The sequence below is a fragment of the Propithecus coquereli genome, unplaced genomic scaffold (genome assembly GCF_000956105.1).
Source record: "Propithecus coquereli isolate 6110/MARCELLA unplaced genomic scaffold, Pcoq_1.0 Scaffold10, whole genome shotgun sequence".
NCBI classification, from domain to species: domain Eukaryota; kingdom Metazoa; phylum Chordata; class Mammalia; order Primates; family Indriidae; genus Propithecus; species Propithecus coquereli.
In genome coordinates this window covers 3,521,489-3,528,481 of record NW_012133858.1, presented here as the reverse complement: position 1 = coordinate 3,528,481, position 6,993 = coordinate 3,521,489, and positions in this window count along the sequence as shown.

The following is a 6,993-nucleotide window of genomic DNA, read 5'->3' as shown; positions in this document are numbered from 1 at the left end:
AAAACTCCTTGTAGAGAGACAAACAACCTCAGGGCTGAGGCTAGTGCTCGCATACAGAAAGGGGAACTGACTAAAGAGAAACACCACCACTGACAGGGACAGTGTTCTTGCCTGGTTCCAGATAACTTCTGCTGGCAGGTGGGCATTTCCACTGATGAAGATGACTACAAATGCACCCTCGGAGAGTGAGTGTAAAGCCCTGAGGAAACCCCCAAACACAGCCCCATCCACAAACATGACAAAGACACCTTGTCTAACGGATTGACAGAGATCTGGGAGCACAGGCTTTAGAGCCCACAGGTAAAGACCCGGCTCAATTCAACAAAGGTTTTCACTCGGCAGCCATGTGGCAGGCCCTGGGTCTAGCTCCGCAGGGCTGCAGAAGACACTCCTCAACCAGAGACAGCAGAGAGACCAGACGCTTCCACTCTTGCCCTCCCCTGAAACCACTCATTAAGTACCTCTCCACGGATCCTGCTAGAAGGCAATTAACATATGCAACTCCTATTTTCAGATTACCCTAATCCAATCCTAGTTGTTTGGATCTAGAATGTTGCTGTTACCTTGGTCCACTATTCCTGGAAGTGGGTGGTACTCTTGAGTTTGGGGACAGGTCACAAGCAGAAGCGGGAAAGGTGTGTAAATGCCCACTAAGTACATTTCTATGCACCTAGTGCGTCAGCAGGGACAGGCTTCACAGACATTAAATCCACCCCAGGTGCATGCAGCTCCCGGGCACTGCAAGCCCTCTGCTCAGTGGGGGGCGCATTCTGTGCCTCTGAGGTCTGCAGCACTGAGCTCTGAGGGAGAAAGGCAGCCCTCTCTGAGCACGCCTCTCCTCTCTTGGAGGCTGGCTGTGTCCTGCAGGGCAGGAGAAATGAAAAGTGACAAGGTGAAAGTTGTTGACTGGGTTGAAGAGGCTCATCCAAACAAAGGTCCATGGTGCAGGGGAAGGAGGTGGGTTTGGAACTCGTGGTCTGAGGTTCAATCCTGGCTTGACCACTGGGCCCTGGGCAAGTTACTGAACATCTGCGAGTGTCAGTCTTCTCACATGCAATGTGGCTCATGATAATTTCCTGGCTGCGTTGTTGTGAAAAACAAATGAGATTCTTTCTGTAAATCATCTGGTACAGAGCATACCACGTGGCTATTCAGCCTTCATTATTACTTTCCTATTCTCTTTGCAGACTTTCCCAGTTCTCACTTTGACCTTTCCACAAAGATCTTCCTTCGGTCACTGAGGAAGTCCATAAACAGGTCTGTAAAGCCCTTCACCTTCCATTCAGGGCCTCTCAAACCCACAGGGCTCCTGCCTGGGTCCTGAACCCTGATTCACAAGTCATCACTTCCCCTCAGCCATTTTACATGCAAACCTCGGAAACTTCGTCCTTTACACAGATAGGTCCCACCTGGGGTTTTCCTCTGGATTTCACAATCACAGTGTTTTGTTGTTGTCGTTTGAAAGGGTCCATTTGGTTTTCTTATTGTAACACATGAAATTACCTACCTATCAAAGCACAGGAGAATTAATTAATAATCTACTTAATTTTCAAGTTTCCTTCTTTTCCTGTGCTCAGTAGTCAAAATATAAGATAGGCTAAATTCAAAGTCCAGCTCTCAAAATATTGGGAGCAGTATTTCCCAAACTTCTGTCATTCTAGCTACTAGTACCACTTCATTTCCATGTATAATCTATCCTATCATTTACATGGTATTTTTTCTCTTACTTTAAGTAAATTTATTTTAAAAGGAATCTTTATGTCAATACTAAAAGTTTTAGAAAGCAATATCATTTGCCATAAATAAAAGATAAGTGAAAATAACACACCATACTAGGCTTTGGAATCACAAAGACCTGTGTTCAAACCCTGGCTGTAGTACTTAATACCTGTGTATTCTTGGGGCAGTTACTTAACCTCTCTGAGCCTTGGTTTCCTCACAGAATACTAAATATCTCACAGGCTTGTCAGGAGGATTAAATAAGATAGCAGAGGTCCTGGCATATAGTAGGTTTTTTTTTGCAAAAAAAGTTTTTTTCATTGTTTTTCCTTTTCCATATCCTTTCTCCCATCTACTTATCCCAGTTCCTGCTTCGAGCAGCCTCCTCCACTGCTGTAACACAGGAGTGTGTTAAAGGCATGAAGGGAGATGAGTAGTGAAGCAGGTGACAGAAATAAGGGGTGATGTGGTGTCATGGAATTGTCTTACTACATGACTTAGCTAGAATTACCAGGCTGTGAGGGACCTCAGAAGTCACCACTTCAGTCTCTCACTCAAATAAGGACCCCGTTCGATGTCCTGACACATGCATGTCTAGCCTTTGCTTTCTTACTTGTCATGCTGGGAAACTCACTACCTGATAGAGAAATTGTAAGAAAAATGTCTTTTTTATAATAATCCCAAACTACTACCCTGTTAACTCCCCAGCTCCGTAAGTAACACCTAGTTGTCCCTGTCCCGTTTTCTAGAACTACTAGAATATATTCTTTTACCCTTTTCCATAAATCCCTCCGAAAAGCTGAAAGCAGATATTATAAATTTCCCTCATAATCTCACAGTGTCCTCAACTGCTCCTCATGTGAGAAGGTCTCCAGGACCCTAAGCAGCTCGGCGGCCCCGCCACCAGCACCCTTCTCCCTGAGTCAGTCAACATACCTCCTAGCAGAGAGGGCTCGCAGAACGCGGAACAGGCAGTGATGAGATCACTTTCGCTAATGAGTCAGAGATCAAATTAGCCCTTCAACTGTCGCAGGAGGTTGCTGACCATATTTTTTTTTCACATATCAAGTCAGATTGCAACCCCCTCGCCCCGTTGTGTTTGTGTGCCAGGCCAGCGTTCAGCCAGTCAAAATCACTCTGGCCCCCACACGTGTCTTCAGAGCCAAAAGCAGGGAGGGTCCAACAGAGATGGCAGTATCAACTGCTGAAAGGAGGACAAGCAAAGTGAAGATAAGTTCCTTGTGTTTGGTGAGGAGGAAGTTGCTGGTAACCTCAGAAAGCTGCTTTCGGTGTGGTGCCGCTTCCTCCATGCCTCATTCTCGGATGTTCTCAGGTCTGAAGAGGCCAGGACTGTGAGGAAAAGCAGCCAGAAGGGGAGAGAGTACAGGTGGCAGCTGGGGGTGGGGGAACAGATACCTTCCTGATGCCCTCACCCAGCTTCGCCCAAGAGATATTCCCCCCAGGACCACACAGTCAGGATCTGCCCTGTGCCAAAGCCAGAAACCTGTCAGCATCTGGAGACATCCAGATACTTAGCTGAATTTTTCAATTTCAGCCATATGTTTGTTGCTACATGGAAATGGCCTCCTGGGGCCAGTGGTCAAGGCGCCGTCTGTGAGTATTCTGGGTGGCGCTGGTGGTGGTGGGGGTTCCAATGTCGAATAAAGTAGTTTCCACAAGTAATTATAGCAGCATTATTTATTGAAATGTTAATTAGTGTTTGTTTTCTGAGCTTTCTTGATACAGAGATTTGTGTGGGGATGGAGTTGGGGGGCAGGAGGAGCAGAAGAGATCCAAAGTCAAAGGCTCTTCTAGACTTTTGTGAAAGCCCGTGGAGGAGATGATTCAGGTGTCCTAGAGGGTGAGAGGAGAGGGAGAGAGTGCTTTTGAGATGCAAGAGGATGGGGGGCAGGGGATGGATGTGTGGGTCCTGTGAGCCGTGGGAACTGAAGCACCCCTCCATCAGTGCTCCTGAGTGGGCAGCAACCTCGGGGGTGATGGCTCGCACCTAGAGAGTACATATTCTCATTCCCCATGTGGCCCGGGGGCAAGCAGATGCCATGCTTCCCAGCCCACTGTGGGCTCAGATAGTGAACATGCTGATGGCAGCCAGGACAGACCTGTGGACCTGTGGCCTTGTGGCCCAGGCACCAGGTGAACTTCTTGGATTCTGACAGGGCTGCAGGACAGGAGGGGACCCCTGCATGACCAAGAAGGAATCTCTTGTCCAACTGGCAGAAAGGAGGCTTAGAGGTGGGATTAGTTTGAGTTAAAGGAAATAAGGAAAATATTATTTCTTATGTACTTGGACTCCTGGACAGAAATTCATATCTCATGCATAGTATAACCTATGTGAGGGGGGCAGGGATTCCACTGTAAACACAATGCCTGAATTGTTCTTAATTTATAAGTGATACGGCTCAGGGCTGCGTTGTCTTCTTATTCCCAGCCCTGCTGCACAATTGCTAATAAAGTAGGGTAGTCGGCCACAGCCCCTAGGACTTGACACTCGCTTTTCAGTGAAACCCTGCTGGGTCCACAGTTCCCTGACACCACTTGAGAGAGTGTATAAGACATTTGTGATGAATTTTTCTTTTTACTGCTGCTGTAAAATCATATTTTTAGAAGCCCTCCTCCTTAAATCATAAGCACACGCTAACCATTAGGAGAATAAAAAGACAAGCCACAGACTGGAAGAAAATATTTGCAAAAGATATATCTGATAAAGGAATGGTTTCCAAAATAAACAAAGAACTCTTAAATCTCAAAGATAAACACCCCCCCAAAACCCAATTGAAAAAGGGACAAAAGATCTGAATATATACCTCACCAAAGAAGGTATACAGATGGCAAATAAGCATATGAAAAGATAGCCAGCATCACATGCCGTTAGAGAATTGCAAATTAAAACAATGAGATACTACTACGCAGCATTCAGAATGGCTAAAATCCAAGAACCTGACAACACCAAATACTGCCAAGAATGTGGAGCAACAGAAATTCTCATTCATTGCTGGCAGGAAGGCAAAATGGTAAAACTGCTCTGGAAGACAGTTTGGCAGTTTCTGGCAAAAGTAAACATACTCTTACCATAAGATCCAGCAATCACACTTCTAGGTATATTAACCAAAGTGAGCTGAAAACTTATGCCCACATAAAAACCTACACGTGAATATTTATAGAAGCTTTATTCATAATTGCCCCAAACTGGAAGCAACTAAGATGCTCTTCAATGGGTGAATGGACAAACTGTGGTACATCCAGACAATGGATTATTACGTAAAGATAAAAGGAAAAGAGCTATCAGGACATGAAAAGACGTGGAAAAAACTTACATGCATATTGTTTAATAAAAGAAGCCGATATAAAAAGGCTACATACTGGATGAGTCCAATGACATGATGTTCTGGAAAAGGCAAAACCACGGAGACAGAAGAAAGATCAGTGGTTGCCAGGGGCTCAGGGAGAGGTAGGGAAGGATGAATAGGCAGACCACGGGGAAATTTTAGGGCAGTGAAACTATTCTGTATGATACCATAATGGTGGCTACACGACATTACACATTTGTCAAAACTTATAGAACTACACAACACAAAGAAGGTAACAATGTAAATTATAGGCTTTAGTTAATAATAATGTATCAAAATTGGCTTGTTAATTGTAAGAAATATACTATACTAATGCAAGACGGTAATAATAGGGGAAATTGTGTGCAGGGTAGGGGGTAGGTGGGAATTCTCTGTACTATCTGCTCGATTTTCTGTAAATCTAAAACTGTTCTAAAAATAATATCTATTAACTTTTTTTAAAAAAAGCACGCTAACCGCATGCACTTATTCCTGGTAAAGTAACTAAATTGATGATGTGACATTTTAGAGGGCTTCTAGACTAGTGGGAAAGAAAATTAGCATCAATTTCACAGTCCAAAGGTTCACTTCCCCATGCTGCACACTTGGAATCAAATACTATGCACACAATATTGTTGCAACGAATCTCAGTTTTGTATTTCTGCCCTGTATTTTGACATTTTCTGCATCTTTCTGGTGCAGAACCATAGATTTTTATGTTAATTCCTTAGGTAAATTAAAGAAAAAGCCCCACTGTTTTCTTAGGGCCAGATCAATAAAAAAAATAGCTTTCAGTTCCATGTTTCTGGAGGAACATTCTTAGAAATGTAGTGGGTTTCTTGTTTCTTTGAGGGGGGATACAATTTTAGCCTACACTTAAAAGCAAATCTTACATAGTTAAGCATTAGAAGTTGAATCTTTTTCTTTGAGCTGAAATGTGGCAGCCTCAGTATTTATGTCATACCAGTGCGTCACTAAGATAGCGAGTGCCCCTCACTTTCACAACCTCTGATACAGACTTCACTCTTGTCCTAGGCTGGCTGCTTCTGTCTCCCTCGCTGCCCTGGGGTATCTTCTTCTATTCACTTTCTCATGATGCAAATTCACGCCTATCATTCATGCGTGCTGAGAAAGAGGCAATGTGTATTGTTTCTTAACTTGTATTCGATCAATTTCTCAACACGGAAACTAGGGCCCAGTGACATAATTTTGCCTAGATGTCCTCAAGGGACAAGTCAGAAGGGCAAGGGACACCAAAAGGTATTTTCAGGCTTCTATCAAGTGAATGCAAAAGACTATCGGCACTTTCTCTCAAAATCACGTGGTGGCTTCGGCAGCAATATACATTTATTTGGATTGAAGATTGCACTTGTTTATGTTAAAATGTAGGTTAAAGAAAAAAATTGTCCAAAGGGTAAGCATTTTTGAAAAAGTACTTTTGTACCAGCGATGAGTATGGCCTTCAGACGTGCATTAGCTTTAGTAGTCTGGGCAACGGGGAAGAGGAGCCTGGGTAGAGCTCAGGTTAATGACAACAACCGCAGCAGGTGGGGAGCCAGGGACCCCATACCGAGGGTCTGAGCTAGGTCTGTGGTCTGGTGGAGACATGGTGGAGTGGAGTAGGGGTGCGCTGGGGCACCCCCAGAATCAGGAACTTCTGGGAAGTGTATGGAACAAGGCCCATCCCAGTGGCCAGGCCACAGGGGCCGTTGGGGAATCAGACTGCAGGTCAGGGAAGCAAGGCTAAGCCAGAGAAAGACTGCAGTGTGGGGCACCAAAGGGCTCACAACTCAGCCCAAAGACACTTGAGATCAGGATCCAGCAGCCAGACCACATCCAGGGCACCACCCCGCCCCCCTCCTTGCCTACTTGCCGTGGATCTAAATACCTCACAGAAGGGGCTGGGCAAGGCTTCGTGCCAGGGTTG